The 25,183-nt window shown below is 41.8% G+C and overlaps 1 non-coding gene across 1 annotated transcript; it reads right to left on the reverse strand.

The window, feature by feature from the left end:
• Positions 1-529: 529 nt before the first annotated feature.
• On the reverse strand, positions 530-601 carry TRNAG-UCC (transfer RNA glycine (anticodon UCC)). The gene has a single exon. It is a non-coding gene; the product is annotated as a tRNA-Gly (tRNA).
• Between the last annotated feature and the right edge of the window lie 24,582 nt (positions 602-25,183).

Raw genomic sequence — 25,183 nt, forward strand, 5'->3', positions numbered from 1 at the left:
AATGAAAAAATAATGAAGTAATACTATCAGAAAATGTGCCGCATAATGCCGCCTAATTTGCCTTTTCTTGTTGCATGATTCACTTAACCCTGCTACATAATTTGGCCCTTCCCTGCCGCATAATTCATGTTGCCCTGCATATACCCGAACAAAACTCTTGACTCAAGATGTAAATAACTGAGATAAGCATGCCCTCCATGTCACGACTGCCGATCACAATGCATCACGTGAACATGATCGTAGAGTGTGATGCCAATTTTGCATCAGTCATGCGCTATTATAGAATGAGCTTCGCAGACCCTCCGATCCTAGTGCAATCCATATTCCCCTCTTTCTCGTTCACTGTCCTGACAACATCTGCGGCTCGGCCCACTGAAGACCCCCTCACCACCCGCCTCCGGAGTTACAGCAAAACCATTCTGCAATGTTTACAAATGTGCTTCGTTGATAAATCATTAAAAATAACATCAAGTGAATCAAGAGTTAAAAATCTCATTTAAAAGTGAAACTAAAGAAGAAAAACATGGACTGCGTTGGCCGGGAATCGAACCCGGGTCAACTGCTTGGAAGGCAGCTATGCTCACCACTATACCACCAACGCTCACTGCTTTATCCGTGTGCACATCTGTATTTGATAATTACAGTATCCATTCAGTGGTTAATGATAGTTGTAAGACAAATTTACAAGTTGGCTTCACAGCCCGCTCTCTTAACCATTTCACTGCCATCACACACATTCTCCAGTTTTTAGCTGGAACTGTTCTTCCATTTACAGATGTGGAGGTGACGCGCTGGACACGAACAAGCATCCCACTGTCACTGCCTGCAACCCACCCGGAAACACATACATTACTGGCGGAAGCGCTCGCAGACTGACTTTCATAGACTGGTGGGCTGGCGGGATCAACGCCTACAGTGATGGCGATCTGCTCGTGCGCTATGGCGTCTTAATACCTGATTGGCACCCCCCTGTCCCACCCTCACCGCATGCCCGGCATGCACCAACAGAGAGCTAATGCCATGCCATGTACATTACGGAGACCTCAATAAACAGCTGACCGAGCACTTCTGAACAGCTCCATTGCAATCTGGCTGCAGGAGGTAGAGGCGGGCGAGCCAATAATTTAACAGGGGCAGCGAGCCAAGTGTCAGGCTTGGCAGTTAGAGCCATTGCAGGAGCAGAAACATGACACTTTGTAGGTATGATGTTAACGGTTGTATCATATATCTGGATGCAATGGCAGAAACAGCAAAATACAAATCGGGCGGCACACTGTGCTAAGGATAGATTTATAGCTTACCCGTTTTTAAGCCACACCCTTAATTACATTGGCCACGCCCCTTTGAGAGACCCCCCAGTTTTTTCATCCCACTTAAAGCCCTGATGTAAACATATGATAAAGTCTCTTCATATCTGAAGCAAGCGCATTTCTTTGACACCAGGGTGATTCGTATATCAGATTATAACACTGAATTGACATTCATTAAACGTTATATTGTTTAAACATGAATGTACATTCCAGCCCCACCCCCCTTGCCCGTCCTGACGTCAATGCCTCTAGTGAACTAAAAGCAGGGCCACTTGAATTATGCAGCAGAAGAGGGTCAAATTAGGCGTCAGAGTTGAGTAAATTATGCAGCAAGAAAAGGCAAAGTATGTGGCATAATGCAGCACATTTTGTATTCGTATTACTTCATTATTTCTTCATTTTAAAACTTGGTAGCACTCTCTGGGCATTGGTTGCACTCAGGGGCGCAACTAGACCCAACCTTCGGGGTGGGGCTAAGACTCCCAGCCAGAGCCGGCTCGAGCGCTTGTGGTGAATGTTTCAACAGTCTTTTTTGGTGCTCTCCTCCCCCATAGCCTCCATCTTCATGACTTTCCCTCACTATCACTTTCCAATAGTACACCTCATCTCTCCATAGCCGCTCTCTGACATAAATGTAATTTTTTTATAGTGCTATTCATAGTTCACTCACACTCATTTCTGTGACATACATGGTACACGTTCTTTGCAGCAGGCACATTAACCCTCCGCGCGATCATTGTAACTTCAAAATTCTGAACTCTCACTAGTAGGAACATAAATCACTAGGGTTGTATTAATATTTTTATTGTTGACTGAAAACTACCTGAGGCACAAGGAATTTCATGAGCTTTTAAACCCAAAATTATTTTTAAACTCAGCGCCCCCATCGAAATCAACAACAGGTGCGGCTGCATCAGTCGCACTGCCCTAAAGTCAGTCCTGCTCCCGGCAATGGGGCAGGACAAGCATTTCCACTAATGGGATGAAAGCTAACCCCATATCCATTATATGAGGAAAAAGATCTATGTAATTGGTGGGCTGTGATACTTCCCCCAAATTCCAGCAAGCAAAACAAGTTAACAGATTTCTTGTAGAGGATTTAATAGAGAGTAGACTTCTCCCCTGAGAATTTTTTGAAACTTTTGGGATCAAATTTGCTAAAATGCTGCAGACCCTTATGGTCATTCATGAAATATTCCAGTACTTTCATGGTGGATCAGAAAAGCCTGGCCTTTCATAGGAGTGGACCTCGTTTTTTTTCAAATTTCTTAAATCAGAAATCACTTCCACTCTACCAAGGTCATCATTTTTCCATGGGTGAAACCCTTATGCCGAGGAGTACATTCAATATAACAGTGCCAGAAATTTACCATGGATACCTCAGCCACAGCCATGGGTACCTCTAAAAATTCCCTCTGGTATACAAGTCAGCATTTCGCCATTGACACCCCTTTAAAAATGAGTACAGGAAATCTTACGACAAGAGTTATCTCAAATATCAGTTCTGACATTTTGCTATGGATCTACCCCATATGATAAGAATTATGTCCATCATGGTGGTGCATGATCTGTGACTCTGCAGCTGGGTTTGACTGGGACATCAGCTTTCTCAGTTAGACATTTCGAGTCCCCACAGCCAATGATGGTGTCTTAATAGAAGCATGTCAGGGCCTAGAGTTTGCCATAGGCAACACCTGCCATCCATATTCTATTAGTGCCCCTGTCCATAAGGCAAGGATAACCTCCAGTATGCCAGACCAACAGCACACCTGCTCGCGTAAAACACACATTCTCTCTCACACACATTCTCACTATATCTCTTGCACTCTTTCGTACATTAGTACTCGGTCACACTCACACACAGACACACTGCCACTCGCACTTCCATTAGTCAATCTGCTTTTGTGTTAGAAAAGCTTGCCCTGCAGCTTCTGCTATACCTGCCGTGCCTTTTAATGAAGCTTAATAAAAATATATTCTCTGTACGCTATTCAAAAATATTAATATATTGCCTTGTCAAAGTTTGTTACAAGTATGATGTGAATGAAAAGTACACTTCCTTAAATTAGCTGTATGGGGCTCACATTTGGTTTCACGTGTGGATCAAGCAGTTACAGCATTGGGAATGAAATAATCCAAGTTCTAATGCAATATCGCAGCATCCAGCTGATCTCATGAAAGGCTTGACTTCTTCGGCAACCATGGATTTTATCATAGGAGTAACACTTTGCATTTTTGGGTTTTTGAGACCCAACTTACAATGTAAAAAAAACTACAAGTCCCAGAATGAAGCATTGTGGTGAATGGAAAGCCAGGAATTGATGAAGCTGTGACACAATCCTCAATCCATCACCATACACCAAAGCCTCAGCCCTCATCTCCCGCCTCACGCCATCCCACATTCTCAGTCCACTCTCCCTTCTTGCACCAGCTCCTTTGTTGCAGATGGAATTAATTAGGCATCTAAAACTACAGAAAGAGTAGGTATTCTGTGGGTGCCTCTGTAGAAATATGTGTATATTCATGTGAGTTGTGTAATTTTTATATGTCGCAGAGTAACAGTTTGGCTTTTGTAAGTGTGGGTGATGGTGAATAGTGTGAGTGAGTGAAGCGAGAGTAGTGCAACTGTAGGGTGAAAACGATGCAGATGTGAGTGTCGGGTGACCTGCATGAATGCAATGTGAGAGGAGGGCCCATGTAAGGGTCGGGTGAGAGGAGTGCATGCAGAGTGAGAGGAGTGAGTGCAGGGTGGTGTGAATGGTGTAAATGCAGGGTGAGTGATGTGCCTGTGTGTGGTGCAGGGTGAGCGGCGAGAGTCGAGGGTGATCTGTGAGAGTGACTGGTGGGTGCATAGTGAAATGAGTTAGTTCAGAGTGAGTGGTGTGTCCCTATCAGTATCAGTTCCGGCAGACTATTTTCCCTGTGTGCAAGCAGGATGAAGAGTGTCCGTATGAATACAGGCTCAGAGGTTTGTCCGTGTGAGTGCAGGGCGAGAGGAGGAAGTGCAGGGTGAGTGGTGTGACTCCAGGGTGAGTGCAGTGCTTGTTTGCGTGGTGTGAGTGCAGGGTGAGTGCTGTGAGAGTGCTGTGCCCATGTGAGTGAAAGGTGAGCTGTGTAACAGGTGTGCTTATGTGAGTGCACAGTGAGCGATGTTACAGTGTGAGAGTAGCATGAGAGGAGTGACTGCTGGGTGAATGATGTGATCAATCAATCAATGCAGAGTTCTCTCTGTCACCCCTAGGGGCTTCTAGGTGCTGAGGTGCTGGGTCTCTGTCGAAAAGGCAGGTCTTGAGCTTATTTCTGAACTCTGCCAAGGAGAGAGCTGTTCAGATGTGGAGGGGTAGGGCATTCCAGTTCTTAGTGGTGATATAGGAAAAGAACCGCAATAGATGCAGGGGGTATGTGCAAGGGCGAGCGAGGTGGAGCGCAGGTGTCTTCCAGGCAGGTGGAAGTTCAGTTGGTGGTTGATGTAGAGTGGTCCTTGTTTGTGAAGCACTTTGCAGGTGTACGTAAAGATCTTGAACGACATCTCTTCTGGATTGGGAGCTAGTGGACTTCTCTGAGGTAGAGGTTGATGTGGGTCTGTTTGGGAAGGTCCAGGAAGAGTCTGACTACGGATTTCTGTATGGTCTGGAGTCTTTTGATGGGTTAGGTGGAGATTCTGATGCAGAGGGCATTGTCGTAGTCGAGGCAGCTGGTGATGAGGGCTTGCATGACCGTCTTTCTGGTTTTGAGAAGGATCCATCTGAAGATTCCACAGAGCATGCGGAGAGTGTGGAAGTATGAGGAGGCTACTGCGTTGACTTGTCATTTCATTGTCAGTTGGCTGTCAAGGATGATGGCAAGATTGTGTGCGTGGTCTGTCTGTGTGGGGGTAGGTTCGAGTCCTGCTGCCCACCAGCTGGGGTTCCATACGGAGGTGTTTTTCCTGAAGATCAATACTTCTGTTTTGTCGGTGTTGAGCTTGAGGCAGCTGTCTCTCATCCTTTCAGTTACGTCTGTCATGGCACTGTGGAAGTTGGTTTTGACATTGGTCGGGTCCTCAGTGAGTGAGAGGATGATGTGAGTGTCGTCGGCGTAGGAGATTATATTGAGGCAGTGGGATGTGATGATGTCTGAAAGCGGGGTCATGTAAATGTTGAATAGGGTGAGGGGAGGAGAAGGGAGGCAATTGGAAGTTCTATGTGCATCCCAAGAGGAAAGAGGTGATCCATTTGAGAGCGTTTTGCTTGTGCCAGCAGTGAGGAGTCTGTTGAAGAGGGTGTGGTGTGAGATGGTGGCAAATGCAGCACCGAGGTCTAGGAGGAGACGGGTCACAGTTTCTCCGTGGTCGAGGAGAGATCTGATGTCATCTGTGGCGGTGATCAGTGTCGTCTCAGTGCTGTGGTTGGCACAGAATCCAGATTGTGGGGTATCAAGTAATTAGTTGAGTTACAGGTATTCAGTGAGCTGTTGGTTGATGGCTTTCTTGAGGGCTTTGACCGGCAAGGTGAGCAGGGAGATTGGTCGGTAGTGTTTGAGGTCAGTGGGGTTGGCCGAGGGCTTTTTCAGGTGGGGTCTGGCCTATGCGTTTTTCCATCCATCTGGTAAGGTTTCTGTGAAGATGGAAGTGTTGAGGATGCAGGTGAGCTCCGTGCTGATAGGGTTGGCTTTAAGGTTGAAGATGTGGTGGGGGCAGGGGTCGATTAGCGCCCCGGAGTGGATGGACGACACAATGGAAGAGGTGGTCTGTACAGTAAGTGGAGACCAGGTGATGATCATTTGGCCGGTATTTGCTGGTTACCTGAGGTTATCGAGGCTGGGGGTGGGGGGTTGAGGGCAGAAGTTGTTGTAGATCGTGGCTATCTTGCTGTGAAAGTAGTCTGAGAGGAACTCAGAGAGGTCTTGGGAGAAGAGGATGGTGTTCTCTGTGGCTGGAGGGATGGCAAATTCCTTGATAATTTTGAATCGTTCCTTCAAGTGGTTGGCCGCTGTGTCTATGTGGTCACTGAGGGCTGCTCTCTAGGCTTCCTTGATGCGCCGGTAGAATTTGATGAGGGCTGTTTTGTGGTACGGCTGTGTCAGAGGGGTCCTTGGAAGCTTGCCAACGCTTCTCAAGTCTGTAGCAGTTGGGGTGTACCAGCTGGATAGTTTCGAGGCTTTGTTGGTTTGGCTGGTTTCAGTGGGGCAACTTTGTTGGCGCATTTGGTGATCCAGATGGTGAAGTTCTGGGTGGCCTGGTTGAGATCTGCTGAGGTTTTGGGTAACGAGATGCTGAAGGATTGGTTCTATTGTATCTTAGTAACTTTTCCCCAGCTGTGTTGGGTGACTCTGTGGTATTTGGTGGTTGTGTTGAGCTCTGCCGGAGATGGTAAAGTGGAAGATGGCATGGTCGGTCCAAAAGAGCTCTGTGGTGTGGGTGAATTTGAGTCTGTTGCTCGAGGTGAAGATGGCTTCAAGTGTGTGTCTGGGTTTGCGCCCGGGTTCTGTGACTAGTTGGGTGAGGTCGATGTTGTTGAGGTACTCTAGAACGGAGGCATTGTTGGTGTTGTTGGGGTAGTCGATGTGGAAACTTAGATCACTGAGCAGGATGTAGTGCTGGGAGTTGATGGCCTGGGGGGCGATGAGATTGAGATGGCGTCGCAGAAGGCTGTTCGGGGTCCTGGTGGTCTGTAAGTGAGGGTGCCTCTTATTGGGGTCATGGCGTCTATTTGTAGTCAGAAGTTGAGGTGCTCCATGAGGGGTTGTCATTAGTGATGGTGCATCAAATGCTTTCCATGAAGATTATGGGGATGCCTCCATTTTGTCTGTTAGCGCGGCCCTGTGTATCATCTTGCAGTGGTGGCGATGACAGGGTTCGCAGTGGAGTTTAGCCACATTTCGGTGTTGAAGGCCACGTCTGGGGAGAGGGTGGTGATGGGGCCCCAAATTTCTATGGCGTGTTTGCAGAGTGAACAGGCGTTGAGCATGATGCATTGAAGTGTTGCCGGGTTGTGCATAGGCTTGTGTGAGCGGGGTCTGGTTCGGGCTGGTGGTCCTGTACGGCATGAGAAGTGGCAGTGGTGGCAGGTGAAGGGTCCTTTGTTTGATCGCAGGGAGGGCGTGAAGCAGATGTTGTTGTGGCGTTCAGGGTCTAGGGCCAGGAGGTCCTTGGTGGTGTAACATTGATGTGGGAGGCCAGGGGCTAAGGCGCTGGGCGGGACTGAGTCGTGGCCAGGCACAGACGGGTTTGCCTATGGCGTGCCTTCGCCACACTGGTGGCACAGCCGTGCAATAGCTTCCATAAGTAGTCCTTGTGGTGGGAGGGGCTGAGCGGGAGGCAGGAGATCAGGTGAAAAAGGAGGGAGTGGGGGAGCAGAAAAATGGCAGTGAAACAACAACTGCACAGCTGGACTTAAACAAAATACCAGCACAAAGTAATTAAAACTACAGAATAAATGAGAAAAGCTAGCCCAAAGATGACCCAAAAATGACCAGGCAAATGAATAGTAAGCAAACTGCAGCACTCAAACAGGAGGCTGTGGGTCTGGGAAGTCGAGCTCCAGTCTTGAGGAGCCAGGCGGGGGAACGGCACAGAGACCGGAGGCCAATGGACGACTGTTGGTGGCACGCAGCGGGCTCCATAAGTAGTCCTGGGGTAGTAAGGGATGAGCAGGAGGCAGGAGATCGGGGAAAAATGGCTGGAGTGGGGAGAGCAGGAAAACGGCAGTGAAACAACAATGGCGCAGCTGGACCTAGCAAACTAAATACCAGAACAAAGTGACAAATGAGTTTGGGTACGGATGAAAGTGCAGAGTTGGAGGAATGAATGCATGGTGAGTCATGTGCTTGTTTGAGTGAGATTGCAGAGTGGGCAGTGAGAGTGAAAGGTGAGTCGAGTGTCACATGAGTGCAGGGTGAGTAGTGTGCTTGTGTATGTGCAGGGTGAAAAGTGTGAGTGCATGGTGAGTGTGTGAGTGTAGGGTGATCACTGTGAGTACAGGGTGAGCAGTGTGCTCATGTGACTGCAGGGTAAGTGGAGGGAGAACAACATGATATCATGGCAAGGGGCATATGTGCAGTGTGGTTTCTGCGATTGCAGGGTAACTGGTGTGCTCGTGGGAGTGCAGGATAAGACGAAGATGAACGGTGTGATTGCAGGGTAACAGCGTGAGTGCAGTGTGATCGATGTGACTGTAGGGTGAACGGTGAAAGTGACAAGTGAGTGGAGTGTCTTGTGCATGCAGGGTGAGTGGTGTGCTCATGTGGGTGCAGGGTAGGAGGAAGATGAATGTGTGGGTGCATGGTGAGCAGTGTGATCGCTGTGAGTGCAGGGTGAACATGAAAGTTAAGAGCGGGCGGTAAGAATGAGGAGGGAGTTGTCTGAATGCAAGATGTAGTCCCAGACACCTGGAGTAACTCAGCATTGTATTGATGGCTGGCATAGGGTTTCAGATATAAGTTAAACTATTGCTATTATGGCATCAATCACAGATGGAGTAAATAAATAATATGCTGATCCTGCAACAAACGTTTAGTCTCCTAGGGTTGCTAGCTGATCGGATTTATACAGGCACCATGATATTTTGATGTCCCAGCAAGTACAAAAATAAGCAAAATTACCAAAAGCTGGTATTTTTTAGCACTTATTTGTTCATACTACAAACAGCTAATATAAATAGCACTTTTAAATTTGTTCTAGGGCTGCAATAATGATCCAAGACTACTAAAGCAAACAAAGAAAGAAAAGTCATATTACAAATTAATACATACAATTTTATTAACAGCCCGATTTAGTGTCAAGGTGAGGGCTTTGCAGAGGTTCACCTGTCTAGGAGAGCCATGCCTATGGCGATGATGCTGAGGCCCAAACTGGGGGTCGCGGCGCAGGTCGCTGCAACCTTTGGGCAGAGTCAGGTGTGGCATTGGTTGGCTGGGGCATGGCACTTGGAAGCATTTGAATGCTTCTGTGGCTTGCAAAGGAACATAATCAGCCCTCCTACTTAAAAGGTGCCATGAGGTGGTGGGCAAGTGTCTTTCTCGCTCACTGCCTCGGACACAACAGGACCCCGCGACTCCCCCCACGGATATCTTGTGGACAGCATGCTGCACTGCCGCAACACTGCAGCCACAGCCCTTGTTTGGTGCCACCAGGAGCTGCATGGGTTAGAGAGCTTGCTTTCTCACTCTTGAGGGCTGAGGAGGTGAGGGGGGACAAAGAGGGAAGGCCCCTCCTTTTTTGTAGTCACACTGGCCACATCCTGATTGTGGCGGGGGAAAGTTATGGGTTCGCACCCTGGTGTTTTCAATGGTTCTGTGTTCTCAGTTAAAGGAATAGGCAAAGGTAATTGCAATGATAAATGTTCAATGGATATTGGTCACACAAGCTTATAAATATTTTTCCTTCACGTCGGCATGCTTCTACTTGTTGCTCATACAGCATATGGGCAGGCTCAGACCGGCACCAAATTTGGCACATCTTCCTCTTCATCACCCTACTATGGCCAGGGATCTTTAGCCTCTGTCAAGCCTACACCTTCTGGCACAAAACCCAAGCGGGTGAAAAATGACCCCCTCACCCATTCTGTCATGACACCACCCTGTTCTTGACACTATCCTTGATGAGGTGAGGGAATTAAAATCTTCCATGTCCGCTACTAATGACAAACTCCAACAAATCGAGGACAGATGGATTAATATGGAATCTAAGGTGTTCGACATGGAACAACGTACAAGTGATTTGTATGATGCCTCTACCAAGATTCCTATCTTGGAGCAAGAGATCCAACGACTCAAGCTGCCTACTGAGGATCTTGAAAATCGGAACAGACATAATAACCTCTGTCTATTTGGATTGCCAGAAAATTTGGAGGGCCTGTACCTTCTCCACTTCTTGAAGAAGTTCCTGTCTGAGCTTTTGGACCTTCAACATGATCCTCCACTGAACATTCAACCACCGTCGTGGTTGTTTTCAACCTCATTCTACTAGACGTAGAGGAATTATAATGTTATTTTTGGAATCCACAGATCTCATCCGTGTACTGAAGGCAGCAGAAGAGAAATGTCCTCTTATATGGTCTGGCCACACCATTTATCTCTCTCAAGATCTCTCTAATACCACCAATGCCAGAAAGAAAGAATTTATTGCTCTTCGTCCACTAGTGAGACAATTACATATTCGTTATGGCACTTTACATCCTTGTCTATGTAAAAGTACTCATGAGAGCACTACACACTCCTTTGACGATCCTGTCAAACTAAAGTCTTTTCTCCAAAGTATCTTGCTAAACTCTGTGGATACTTCTATCAAGAACTCCTAATTTATTCTAACTAAGTCCTGTTACCTTCACATTCTCTCTACCTCTTTCTATACTGTTTCTATATGGTTGTTATCTCATTTATATCTTAGTAGGTTTCCCTCTTCCGCTCTTCTTGCTCTTGGTGCTGTTACATCCCATGCTTATTTCTTCTACTCTTCAACTCTTCATCCTAGATCTGGATCTCTTTCCTTAATCTATCTTTTTCTTACCAACACTTTTTCTTCCTATTTTCCTAGTTGTTCTTCTTTTTTTTTTATACTGTATGATTAATGTTCTTTTCTTTTTCACTTGTTGTTGTTTATACTTGTTACATATTTTTTAAATAAATGGTGTCTTTCTGTTTTCAGCAGTGTCCATGCAGCGTATCACCTGTATCCCTCTACTTCTCATTCCACTTTCCCAAAATGTGTAACGTTGTCTTGTGGAATGTTTGTCGTCTGTGACATCCTGTTATAAGACAAAAGGTACTCTCTCACTTGTCCTGATTGAACTCACATGTTTCTTTTTTGCAGGAAACTCATTGTAATAATGTAGAATCTCGTAAATTAAAACGACAATGGTTACACCAAGTAATTTATTCTCCTGCGATAAATTGTAAAGGTGGTGTTGCTATTCTTTTTCATAAATTGTTGCACAAACACATTTTATCAACTCAATGTGATAATGATGGACGTTGGGTAATGGCTAAGGTTATCATCCATAACAGGGAAATCATTTAATTTAATATCTATGGTCCTGTTATACCGGATCCCAATTTCTGGAATAATATTAAGATTTTATTAGCCTCTCTTGACAACCATAATATCATTGTTACAGGAGATTTCAATCAGTGGTTAGACCCATTTACAAGCAGATAATCTAAATGTAAATGTAATCCTACAAATCTCACAAAGCATTTCCATCTGCCATTGCCACCCGTCCATTATTTGATGTTTGGAAACGTGTAATACTGACTCTTTTGAATATACATTTATCTCCAATGTTCACCATACTCGTTCTAGAATTGATTATATTCTGGTCAGTAAACCTTTACTTCCCTCCATCCAATCTTCTGAAATTGGCTCTATTTTTATTTCTGACCGGGGTCTTGTTCTTTCTTCATTTGACCTCTCTTTGAACAGTCCTAAAACTGGTTGATGGAAATGTATTAACTTTCTTTTATCTGATAATAACTTCACATCTGAAGCTACTACCTTTATTAACGATTTTTTTTTAATTAACCAACCTTCGGACATATCTGTCCCCAACACTTGGGATGCCTTCAAGGCCTCTTTTCGTACCTTCACCATAGCATACACAGCAAGAAAGAAAAAAAACAACTATGCCAAATATTCAACTTTACTACAACAACTCAAAACACTGGAACATACTTACTTTTCATCTAAATCCTCCTTGGTACCTCATGAGTTAATTAAAGTCAAGTCTGCTCTTGACAAACTTGCCACCGTTGATGCCTGCAATATCCTTCTTAAAGTTAAATCTAAATATCACGGAGGTCAAAACAAAGGGGTAAGATGCTGGCCAATGAAAAAAAAATCAAATCTGAATGTAAAAATATTGGTCCCATTCTAAATGAGCATACCAACAAAATGGCGTCCTCCGATACAGATATTTATACCACTTTTCAAGAGTATCACCAGTTATTGTACTCTGATGACACAAACCCCTCAGAACAGAATATGCACGCCTTTTTTAATGGTCTACATAAGGCCCCATCTTTACCTGAAAAATTTGATTTATTGGAAGCTTAGATAACTCTCCAAGAAATAACAGATGCCATCAGATCCTTAAAAAAATCCAAGGCCCCTGGTCCTGATTGTCTTTCGGTTGAATTATTTTCCGCTTTTTCCTCCATTTTTGCCCCTAAACGTCTTGAATTTTTCAACTCTTTTCTCACAGAATCAAAGACCACTGGTTCCTTTCTAGAAGCCCTGATTGTCCTTATTCCCAAACCTGATAAAGATCATTCGCTTTGTAAAAACTACCGTTCTATTTCATTAATTAAACATGATTGCAAAATATTTGCCAAAATCCTTGCTTCTCATCTTGAGACTATTGTCCCGTTACTGGTCGACACTGATCAGTCTGGTTATGTTAACGGCAGACTGGATGCTGATAATGCTAGAATGTTTTCTAATATCATTGCTTTTGGTAAAAGACACAAATCCCATGTAGCTTCATTGTCTCTCGATGCCAAAAAGGTCTTCGATCGTATTGATTGGAAATTCATGGTTACTACTCTTCAATGGTATGGTTTCGGCCCCATTTTAATTTCATTAGTAGAATTATTATACTCTGCTCCGCTTGCTAGTATTTTTGTTAATAACCATATTTCCAAATATTTTCAGCTACATAGAGGTACACAGCAAGGATGTCCTCTTTCCCCTTTGTTATTTGTTTTGTGTTTAGAACCTTACCTTGAAGGCATCCGTGTTCATCCACTTATCTCAGGTTTTGTACATGATTCCTCTGAAACTAAACTATCGGCTTATGCTGATGATATTTTGGTTTATATGTCTAACCCCCTCTCCTCCCTTTTTACACAAAATTCATTTATACTCTAGCATCTCTGGATATAAATAGAATTTTTCCAAAACAGAAGTATGACCCTTAAACCCCTCATGCTACCAATATATGTTCGCTAACACTAATTTCACTTGTTGCCCTACCAAAATAAAATATCTTGGAATATGGTTCTCCTCTACTGTTTCAAACACAATTAGTTGTTTGTTTAATGCCTTAATAACCACACTCCAGAGATTACTTCTTGCATTGTCTCCTTTCCACTTATCCTGGTGGTGTAGGCTGGATATTATTAAGATGATGATTGTTCCTCATGTCCTCTATATATTGTCTATGTTACATTTTTGGATTCCAGTTTCTTATTTCTCTCAAATTAATTCAATCAGCACCAAATTTCTATGGAATAATAATCATCCCCGTATTGCTTTAGCAAAAGTCAAACATCCCAAGAATGAGGTTGGTGTTCGTTTTTACGATTTAAAATTATATCATTCTGCATTTCTAATTAGACAATTTTTTGCCTTAACTCATGAATTTGGTGATTTTTTGCCTTAACTCATGAATTTGGTGATACTCCCATTTCACAATGGATTATATTTGAACGCTCTTTATTAAAAGATTTCTCATTTTATATCAAATAACCCTATACTGAAAGACTCCCAACAATTGTTACATAATGTATTTTCTATAGGTTTTGACCCTCATCAATGTTTCTTGACCTCCTCTATTTGGTATGACAAATGTATCAATTTTAGACGTAAATTATTCTACTAAAAATACTGGAAGGAAAAGGGTATTATGTTTATTTATCAGCTTGTCCAATATAATTCTGTTATTCCCTTCTCCCAATTGCAATCACAATATAATTCACTAAATTAGTTTCTCCATGAGTATCTTTTAATATTGTCTTGTTTGCAGTCTTACTTAACAACTAATAACTTTCCCCCAACCTCTCCCCCACTTATTCCCACTACACCGTTATACAGCATATCTCAGGACTTTATACCCAAGGCTCCATTTCTCTATAAGATGTTGTTGTCACTTATCACTGAAAGATCCAAAACACCTAACGATCTACTCTTGGAAGCTGATTTATCCATTTCACTCCATACCCCTACATTTTGGCTTAAACTATTAAAAACATCCAAAGCAGCTTGTATTACATAATCTTTATTTTTCATTTATAACAGAGCTCTTATTACTCCTGAATGTATATCCAAGTTCTCTCCCACCTCCTCTCCTTTATGCTGGTCTTGTTCTTCCTTCACTGGGACTTTAATTCACCAATTATATGATTGTTCCAATGTGTTGAAATTTTGGCAATCTACCTGAGCAAATTGTCTAGAAATATTTCAATATAATATTCCATTATCAACAAAAAATGTTTTCCTTGGTACTGCTTCACCAGATTTTCACAATATTTCCCCTAAACCTATATTACTTCATCTTTCCATTGCTATTGCATTTAAAGTGATCCTGTCTTGTTGGAAAGATACCGCTAAATTATCAACGTTAACATGGTGGAATTTTATAGGTGATGAACATAGAATTGCCAATGTTTCTTCTATGTCATTATCCCAGAAAATTTAATCTGATCTACTGTGGCTAACTTTCACTTCAAATCTCTTTGTGCATACAGCTATATCTTAGCTACTATATTATTTGTATTTATTGTATTTATATATACACACACACACACACATATATATATATATATTCAAAAAAGCCTTTTCGTGGTCAAAAAGCAATCTTGAGCCCAATTCCATAAGCGTGATTCTTTATTTATAAAATGGCAAACAAACGCCCGACGCGTTTCGGTGCAGCCGCACCTTGGTCACGGGTAATCAGTAGTTTGTGAAACGTAAAACATATAGTGTTCAAACAAAACATAGAAGTAGGACTACCTGCCCCAACTCAATATCAAAGACATTCAAACTTGGCATCCATTTTGTAATGGTCAAATTTCCAAGGTTCTTATTTTGTATATATTCTTATTGCCACTGATTTCAATTTCTTATACATGCGACTATATCAAAAATGTCCTTTGCATATATATTGTGCAAGTTTATCTCACAATTAGAAAATGATATTCAGTCCTGCCCCAGTGGGCATTTAACCCAAAATTCATCACAAAAATGGTTGTTTCAAAACAACACATTTTAACCATCTCGCTGCATGATGCATGTACATATTTATATCGCAATCCTCGTTTAAGCCCCAGTGGGCTGTTTCTTAAACTCCTCATATTCTGCCCCAGTGGGCCGTAGTTATCAGTGGCCTTACTCTTTTTTCTAATAATTATCTCATTTCAATCCAACAAAATCATAATTTCATTGTGCCTCTGTAAGTCAATCTTCTTAATGGTATGCCTACAGTTTGGTCTCCTACAAAAAAATACAAAATTGTGCAATCACTATGGTATATGTGAAAAGTTAAAAAACAAACTCATGGCTTCTCATTTACAAAATATAATACATTTTGAGTTTTCGATATGCAGCACATTTCAATGATTCAATTAACCCAAATGAACCGACATTTCTTCATCCTTGTTCAATCCTAGTGGTGGTACGGTGTCATACTTAATAATCATTCTGGAATCCAATTGTCGCAATTCTTTCACTCTGTCTCCACCCCTTTCTGATTTAGGAATTCTATCCAGGGCACAAAATTGTAGGACATTGACATTTTTCCCATGTAATTCTTTAAAATGTCTAGCAATTGGGTATTGCTTGTCCTCGTTGGTAATTGCCCTAGTATGTTCTAAAACTCGTTTTTTCACTTGATGAATGGTACTCCCAATATACACAAGTGGGCAAGGACAACACAAAGCGTACACGCAAAAATCAGACTTGCATGTTAAATGTTTTTGAATCACGTATGGTTTATGACTTTTTGATAAAGGGAATTCTTTTCGATTCACACTGTTTTTACATGCTTTGCATGAACAGCATGTATAAAATCCCTTTATTTCTCTCCAATTTTTCTCTTCGTTTTTCACAGCACTACTGCAAAGAAGGTCTTTGAGAGCTGAACATTTCCTGAATGTAATCTTTGGTTGACTTCCCACTGATTTTTTCAAAACTGGGTCAATGTTTAAAACATGCCAATATTTTTTTAAACAGTTTCTAACCTGCCATGACTGGTTTGAATATGCGGTGATGAACCTGATTGGTTCATCTTTGTCTTCTTTAGAAGTTTTTGGATCTAGAAGGTCATCCCTCAAAACTGTTTTTACCTTAGCGCATGCTTGTTTTACTATCTTGTTTGAGTATCCTCTTTCCAAAAATCTTTCTTTCATGTTTGACATTTCCAATTCAAAATCCGATTGTGTGCTGCAATTTCTCTTTGCCCTTAAAAGTTCTCCGTACGGTATACCGCGGATCAGATTTTTTGGATGGCAGCTGTCAGCATGCAACAGGCTGTTACCTGCTGTTGGCTTTCGGAACAGCCTGCTTTCCAACTTGCCATTATTGACATTCACAACCACATCTAGAAATTCAATTGTTTCTTTTTCTATTGTACATGTGAATGTCAAATTGCAATCATTTGCATTTAAACTGGCAACAAATTGCATAGCATCATCTTTTTCCCCTTTCCAGATACAAAATACGTCATGTATATATCTGGCCCAGAGACCCACGTTCTGGGTGCTGCTGCTGAGAGTACAGCATGACTGCTTGATGGCGTCAAGCAGGAAATTCTCGGACAGTGAATTTCCAGACACGAAAGAAAATGAGTTTAGCAAACAGAGAGGCTTCACGACGGGAGGCAGCTGAAACGCTGTTTGTCCCTTTAAATACGGAAAGATCGGATTTGAGTGGACTGGGTAACATTGCAGCACGGGACTCCAGAAATAAAACAGAGCTTTGGGAAAAACTGTGGAAATGCGCAAAGATGGAGCAAGTTAAGTGGTGGGAAGCCACCACTTTGCAAAAATATGTGGACTGCGAGCGTGTACCTTGAGGTCTGCGCATTTTCTTGACCCCAACGTTTAGTGATCCAGACCCCGAACTTATTGAAGAGTGGGTACAGAACAATCATCAATGCTCAACGACGATGCTGAAATTGCTCATTAAATATGCATTGAAAGATACAGAGAGACTGGCAACGGAAATTGACCAAATTACGTCCCAACTGAAGAGTCAATACTCCGAGAATGATTTTGAAACAGAAATGAAAAAACTGACTTCGAGGTTGGAGAAAGCAGAGGAGGAAATAAAAATGAAAAAACAAAGTAAATTTTACCGTGACCAATTAGACTATGAAAGAGGCCAAATTTTTACGTTTGGCAGAAAATTTGATTATCTAAGGGAACTGAATCAAAAAATATTGGGAACCCTGGAAAAAGACCAAACTGGCCAAACCATGGAGGTATCAGAAATAAGCGAAACTAGCAGATCGCAGGATGCAAGTACCAAATCAGTAAGATTGGAAGAACCCATGGGTAAGCCACTAAACAACGAGGGAGTAAAATCCAATATTTTAAAGGAGTTCTCGCTGATGGCACAAGGCCGACAAGGGTTGGGAAGCCCAGGCCCACAAGAATCGCCAAGTCGAGGCGCCAGAGGAGGAAGCAGAAGAGGCGCAAAGAAACAAGGTGTTTTGGATGCCTACGTGGGAATGACAACAAGAGGCAAGATGGACAAAAAATGAAGGACAATCATACTGTGGTAAATTTATCTAATATTCAGTTAACGCTTGATCAGATTGAAGTTTTGTCATTAGGTCTAACGTTTTGTCCTACAAGCAATTTTAATTACACTGAGGGCAGAATAGATCTTTTCCATTTTGTAAGAAAATTAAAGCTGCGTAAATGGTTTCAGAATAGAAAAATGACTACTACAATTAATCCGGTTGAATCTACCAATTTAACGATTGAGGATATAGATCTATTGCAGACAATGAAAGGGTTGGAAAAAGACATTGACAATGTTATGGATGTAGAAGCATGTTTAACTGAAGAGAAGGTAACTTTTGACTGTAGCAGTGATAGTAATTTTAAACCAAAATCCAGATTCTTGCCCCAAATCCACAATGAGAATATTGAAGTGTTTGACAAAGGAGTACCTAAGGAATTAAAAAAATTAGATAAATTCAGTAAACCGAAATACACCAATTTGAGTAAAAAACAGATAATGGCAGTTAAAGAACTACAGAACAACAAAGAAGTTGTTATCAAAAAGTTCGATAAGGGCGGAAATGTTGTTGTGTGGCCTACCAAGATGTATTTAAATGAAGGTAGACGACAGTTGGATGATGTAGAAAGTTACACAATCAGTAACAGAACCAGCTATGAAAAAAGCAACAATGAGTATCAGCTGCAATTAGCAGTGTGGAAACGTGAAAAATTGATCTCAGATGAGGAGTATAGATTTCTTAAATGTGACCATCCTAAATTGCCAGCCCTGTACTTACTGCCTAAGTTACACAAAAACAGTGTAAATCCTCCAGGACGACCCATTGTGTCCTCTATAGGTAGTACCTATGAGAACACCTCCAAGTATATTGATCATTTCTTGCGTCCTTATGTCCAAAAACTCCCTTCTTATTTACAAGATACTCGAGATTTTTTAAGAGTAATTGAGAAAGTTCAGTGGGAAGAAGACATGTGGCTGATGACACTCGATGTCAACAGCTTATATACCTGCATACCCCACAAGTTGGGAGTCAATGCCAATCACCATTTTTTGAAACAGCGCGACATTAAGTATCTTTTGCACACAGAAATGTTATTATGCATGATGCAAAGATGTCTCTCGAACAATTTTTTTCTGTTTGACCACGTCATCTATTGTCAGGCCCAGGGTCCAGCAATGGGAACCTGCTTCGCCCCCAGCTATGCGGGTCTTTACCTAGGCTGGTGGGAGGAGCAGGTGGCTAGCAACATCTTGGCCTTTACCCAGAACGTGGGTCTCTGGGCAAGATATATAGATGACGTATTTTGTATCTGGAAAGGGGAAAAAGATGATGCTATGCAATTTGTTGCCAGTTTAAAAGCAAATGATTGCAATTTGACATTCACATGTACAATAGAAAAAGAAACAATTGAATTTCTAGATGTGGTTGTGAATGTCAATAATGGCAAGTTGGAAAGCAGGCTGTTCCGAAAGCCAACAGCAGGTAACAGCCTGTTGCATGCTGACAGCTGCCATCCCAAAAATCTGATCCGCAGTATACCGTACGGAGAACTTTTAAGGGCAAAGAGAAATTGCAGCACACAATCGGATTTTGAATTGGAAATGTCAAACATGAAAGAAAGATTTTTGGAAAGAGGATACTCAAACAAGATAATAAAACAAGCATGCGCTAAGGTAAAAACAGTTTTGAGGGATGACCTTCTAGATCCAAAAACTTCTAAAGAAGACAAAGATGAACCAATCAGGTTCATCACCGCATATTCTAACCAGTCATGGCAGGTTAGAAACTGTTTAAAAAAATAATGGCATGTTTTAAACATTGACCCAGTTTTGAAAAAATCAGTGGGAAGTCAACCAAAGATTACATTCAGGAAATGTTCAGCTCTCAAAGACCTTCTTTGCAGTAGTGCTGTGAAAAACGAAGAGAAAAATTGGAGAGAAATAAAGGGATTTTATACATGCAATTCATGCAAAGCATGTAAAAACAGTGTGAATCGAAAAGAATTCCCTTTATCAAAAAGTCATAAACCATACGTGTTTCAAAAAACATTTAACATGCAAATCTGATTTTTGCGTGTACGCTTTGTGTTGTCCTTGCCCACTTGTGTATATTGGGAGTACCATTCATCAAGTGAAAAAACGAGTTTTAGAACATACTAGGGCAATTACCAACGAGGACAAGCAATACCCAATTGCTAGACATTTTAAAGAATTACATGGGAAAAATGTCAATGTCCTACAATTTTGTGCCCTGGATAGAATTCCTAAATCAGAAAGGGGTGGAGACAGAGTGAAAGAATTGCGACAATTGGAGTCCAGAATGATTATTAAGTATGACACCGTACAACCACTAGGATTGAACAAGGATGAAGAAATGTCGGTTCATTTGGGTTAATTGAATCATTGAAATGTGCTGCATATCGAAAACTCAAAATGTATTATATTTTGTAAATGAGAAGCCATGAGTTTGTTTTTTTAACTTTTCACATATACCATAGTGATTGCACAATTTTGTATTTTTTTGTAGGAGACCAAACTGTCAGCATACCACTAAGAAGATTGACTTACAGAGGCACAATGAAATTATGATTTTGCTGGATTGAAATGAGATAATTATTAGAAAAAAGAGTAAGGCCACTGATAACTACGGCCCACTGGGGCAGAATATGAGGAGTTTAAGAAACAGCCCACTGGGGCTTAAACGAGGATTGCAATATAAATATTTACATGCATCATGCAGCGAGATGGTTAAAATGTGTTGTTTTGAAACAATCATTTTTGTGATGAATTTTGGGTTAAATGCCCACTGGGGCAGGACTGAATATCATTTTCTAATTGTGAGATAAACTTGCACAATATATATGCAAAGTACATTTTTGATATAGTCACATGTATAAGAAATTGAAAACAGTGGCAATAGGAATATATACAAAATAAGAACCTTGGAAATTTGACCATTACAAAATGGATGCCAAGTTTGAATGTCTTTGATATTGAGTTGGGGCAGGTAGTCCTACTTCTATGTTTTGTTTGAACACTATATGTTTTACGTTTCACAAACTACTGATTACCCGTGACCAAGGTGCGGCTGCACCGAAACGCGTCGGGCGTTTGTTTGCCATTTTATAAATAAAGAATCACGCCTATGGAATTGGGCTCAAGATCGCTTTTTGACCACGAAAAGGCTTTTTTGAAAATTTAAAGGAGGACCGCTACCTCGCTTGAGCCCGCCACCGCGAAAGCGGCAGGGAAATCAGCGAACTGCATAAATATATATATATATATATATATATATATATATATATATATATATATATATATTTTTTTTTTTTTAATTCTCTCTTCTCTCTCCCTTTTCTCTTCTTCTTTCCACCCTCTGTCATACTTCATAGTTTTACAACATAATGTGATATATATTTATCGACTGGTATTGCTTTTTTTTTTTATTCTCTAAATTACTGGACTACTTTCTATTTCTATTTACTGTTTGTTATTTAATATCAATATTGTTTTGATGTTATTGTTAATATTCTTATTTCTAAAACTCAAAAAATTATTAAACAAAAAAAAGTGTTCAATTTCCGGTTTTCATTAGTTCTGAGCGCCAAGTTGAAAGGTCATTTCTAATGGGATACTTGGGCCGCCTTTGTAGCTCACGGATTTGGTTACTGGCCACATGTGTAATTGAGCACCTTTGTGGCAGTTTGCATGTTCAACGTGCACTGACTGGTTTGGAATGAGCGCGTGAAGCAGGGATATTGTTAAATGTAAGCCGCAGGTCCACACCTGTCACGATGGGCATGGTTCTATTTGGCTGTTTTTGTTAGCAACATCCTGCAGAGGTTTGTTGCTGTATGCGTTCCTTTTTAAAGATAGTCACAAAGTGACCTACTATTTGCTGTAAGCAAACACCACCATGTTAAAATGTGTCCTATTCCCTACCAGTGACATGCATGCCAAGCCTAGAAACCCACTTACAATGCAAAACAGTAAGTAATGGCTTCTTTATATAATTTTGTTTTGTTAACCAGCATGGAAAAATCATCTCAAACTGGCCCTGAACACCAGAGGCCTTGTGCATCACCAGATTCAACATGGCCCTGAAAGAGGTTCAAGTAAAAATGAAATGCAAGTAACACACAGAGGGCCAGATGTACAACCGATTTTTGTGGTCGCAAAGTGGCATTTGGCCCTTTTGCGACCGCAAAAAAACGATGTATAATATACTAAACCTATTTTGCAAGTCGCTAATCTATTAGTGACTCGCAAAAAAGGGTTAGCGACTCGCTATTACGAAGGGGCGTGCCAAGGGCGTACCTTCCTAATAGCAAGTGCAAATGCCATGTATGAGTGTTTTGCAACCGTATTTGCAGTCGCAAACAACTCACAGTTTACCACCTACTTCATGTAGGTGGTAAATCATTCGCGAACAGGAAGGGGTCCCCAGGGGACCCCTTCCGCTTTGTGAATGGGTGTGCAAATATTTTTCAGGAGCAGGCAGTGATCCTAGGGACCACTGCCTGCCCTTAAAAAATGAAACAGAAAAGTTTCATTTTTCTTTTTAAATGCATCCCCTTTTTCCTTTAAGGAAAACGGGCTGAATTTAAAAAAAATGCTTTATTGACAAAGCAGTCCCAGACATGGTGGTCTGCTGACCCCAGCAGGCCATCATCCCTGGGAGTGCTGGCCATTCCCAATGGGGTTGTAAATTGCGACAGCCTCATTAATATTCATGAGGCATGCACTTTGCAACCCCATTGGTAATCGCAAACAGTGTCTGAGACACTGTTGTTCATTGAATTTTGCAACTCGCAATTTGGGACTCGCAATTTGTGAGTTGCAAAATTCAATGGTCGTTCATCTGGCCCAGATTACATTAACATAACATAAACTGCAATACAGAAATAGCAGTTTGACTTAAATAAATAAATAATGACATGTAAATTACAAGCTCATCTTCTGGTGAAATGTGGTACACGTGCCGTCTGGTGGCTTAGTGAACCATTGAGTCCACGGAGGGTCCAGTGTTTGACCTCATAGTCACAGGTTCATGTCCTGGTGGGTCCACTCAGTCTTTCACCCTTCTGAGCTTGATAAAATGAGTACCATTGCATTGGATAACAATAAACAAGTGTTATTCAGTGCCAAGATACCCTTCTGGGGAAGGTGTACTTTACAAATGCACAGGTTGTTATGTTGGACAGGTTATAAGGTTATAAGCCCCTCAGAGAGTTCAACGGTTGCAATCAGGTGTGAAAGGTGATGCTCACATGTTCGTGTACTGGTCAATTGATTCAGTCTTGAGTCCTTCATCTTAATTATGCAGAAATTAAGAAATTATATTAATAAACTATATTGTGGTATGTAAAAGGTGTGGGATTGCTGGTCCCAGGTAAACACCAGTTATTTTGTCTCCCTTCTTCCTCTAATCTTTTCTTAGAATGCACCATTCTTATGTGGATTGTGCCTCTCACAATGTTTGGTGAGTAATCTGCTTGAGACTTTTGGGATTAGCGGGATAGTATTACTGGTAAGGTTAGAAGGACTGGGCATGCTGGCAGAACAGGTTGTAGTTCTTGTTCACCTGGCAGCCATATCAGTCTTGGCAAAAAAGACCCAGTTCTCTGGCAAGCTGCCACCTCAGAGGCCTTGGAGCGGGAAGGAGAGAGGTGTCATACCTAGACCAAGATTCTGATGTAAACTACTCCAATTAAAAGCAAAGAAAACTGCAATGCAAATGAAGAAAGTAGATGCAGATTTCTGAGTAACCTATGTTATGTGTTAATAAATCATTTCAGACGGGCAACCTGTGGCCAATCACCACATGTTTTACAACACCAAGCTTGTGATTCCATGGCAATGCTCAGATGTGGAAAAGCAGGGCTAAGCGTTGGGCGCAAACAGACTTTACTGCTGTAAACTATCTATGGGAACACACCACGCCTATTGAAATCTAGAAATGCATTTAATACTGCAGCTCACTTTAGTTGGCTAATGCCATAAGCCTATAATTGCATGCCTAAAGGAGTAGTAAACATGTTATACTTGAACTGTTGTTTGCATAAGTACCTACTGCCAAATAATTTCCTACAGCTGTGTTCATGTGCAGAAGAGATGTAAGAGGCAGGGGTCCTTGAGTGTAGCAATGCAAGGTTTGTATCTGCACAGCTATCTCATTAGGGTGCCTTCATTTTTATGTCGAGCATTCGAGACCTCTTGTATATACTTTAGTAGATACTTATTATATACTTATATGTGAATGTACTTTGTGGGCTTTGGAGAACATCCCTAGGACGTGTCTACTTCCGCTTAGGGACTTTTTTTCTGTTCAACTGCCTCTATTTAACTGTCTTGATAGAAAACGACCAGCAGAGGTCAGTAAAATACCAGAATTGCTTTCTGCTGAGGGACTTTCTTTTTTTTTATTTTCCTGGCAACTGCCTCTAACTTTCTTGATAGAAAACGGCCAGCAGAGGTCAGTAAAATACCAGAATCACTTTAGCATTCTCTAGATTCCAGTCCATAGAAATTGTCTTCCACAAGCACCTGTAGACAATAAGATGTTTTTCAAATCTTGTATTTGCAGTGACATGACCACCAAAGGCCCTGGTTTTCTATTTAAAACAGAGCCTTGGACTAGACCATTTCCTGCTGAAAGACAATATTTCTCTCCATGTGTTCCCAAACCCGAATGTCACACAATTTGATGGTTACTTTCCCTCCATGTCAAGGTGTTAGGTGTTTCAGCGCCCAGGCAAATGTGCTGCATAGCTAAATGCATATAAGGTCCCAAAGGCGAGACCGATCGCATTGCAAATGATTGTTCATGTTTCTTATCCATCTGGCCCATTTATCTATAATTTGGGCTTGTATATTGGCACTTTTATAGTATATAGTGTACTTAGAGGATTCTCTGACTGTGGACATCGGTGATAGGTGTTGGGAAGGAAGGTAAAAACACAGGGATTACAGGGCTGTTAGGTTTTCAGATAGCTTATATGTGACATTCTCATAGTGTGTGTACTTATTCAGTCATTCAACAACCAGATGTTGAGACGCTTAGAGTGACACTCTTTTGCTAGTAAAGCAAGCCATGAAGTCCACGGGAAGGGATACATTTCAGAACCTTTTGAGCACCGATCAGTTCTAAAAGGATTTTGAAAATGCTGCAGAGCACTCTGGAACTTTTTTGGGACGTAGGTCCCACGCGGTGTTCCTCAAGCATATGCCTTCTTGGGCCAGAGGGCCAGGGGTTTAACCTATCAAATCGGGGTGGCCAGTTCTTTCAAAATGTCTCACGACAGTCATCAATTGTTTGGCCCCGTATAGTTGGGGACGGTATTCCATTCTAACAGTGAATGTGCATCTATTGACGTATTATCTCACTGACCACAACAACATTGTTGCCTTGCAAATGGCAGCGGTAAGTACAATG

This window comes from Triturus cristatus, chromosome 12 (assembly GCF_964204655.1).
Source record: "Triturus cristatus chromosome 12, aTriCri1.1, whole genome shotgun sequence".
NCBI classification, from domain to species: Eukaryota; Metazoa; Chordata; class Amphibia; order Caudata; family Salamandridae; genus Triturus; species Triturus cristatus.